General features: G+C 65.1%; 1 non-coding gene across 1 annotated transcript; it reads left to right on the plus strand.

Moving 5' to 3' along the window:
• Nucleotides 1–290: 290 nt before the first annotated feature.
• On the plus strand, nt 291–409 carry LOC116217855. The gene has a single exon (XR_004162569.1). It is a non-coding gene; the product is annotated as a 5S ribosomal RNA (ribosomal RNA).
• Nucleotides 410–564: the final 155 nt, after the last annotated feature.

Genomic DNA, 564 nt, shown 5'->3' on the forward strand with positions numbered 1-564 from the left:
GTGTGTGTGTGTGTGTGTGTGCGGGCGCGTGCGGTGCCGTGAAGAGGGCCGCTGCAGGGTTGCTAATGCCGTGGTGTCACGCTGACTTGGCTCGGGTGGGTGTTGTGGGATGTCGTAAGCCGTAGTCAGGGTGGATCCGGGATGTAGCGTTGGATGGTGAGGTGCGGGGAGTCGTGGATTCCGTTGGCTTGCGCCTTTTGTTGGTGGCTGAGGCGGCACTTTTCCCGTTGTGTGGCGGGTGGTGTCAGTGGTGTGCAGGCGGGAAGAGGGCCGGAGCAGGAGCACGCAGCGTCTACGGCCATCCCACCCTGGCAACGCCCGATCTCGTCCGATCTCGGAAGCTAAGCAGGGTCGGGCCTGGTTAGTACTTGGATGGGAGACCTCCTGGGAATACCGGGTGCTGTAGGCTTTTGCTGACGGGCTTTTGATGTTGGATGGTGGCGGCCGTCGTGACCGTGCGCGCGTCCGTGCCACTTGTGCCGGGTGGCGCTGGGGATGGCGGGCGTTGGGCGGCCTTCTGCTGGACCCGGGGCTCGCGGCTGATGCGCGCGGGTGCCACTGAGC

Source organism: Meleagris gallopavo, unplaced genomic scaffold, assembly GCF_000146605.3.
Source record: "Meleagris gallopavo isolate NT-WF06-2002-E0010 breed Aviagen turkey brand Nicholas breeding stock unplaced genomic scaffold, Turkey_5.1 ChrUn_random_deg7180001693138, whole genome shotgun sequence".
Taxonomy (NCBI): Eukaryota; Metazoa; Chordata; class Aves; order Galliformes; family Phasianidae; genus Meleagris; species Meleagris gallopavo.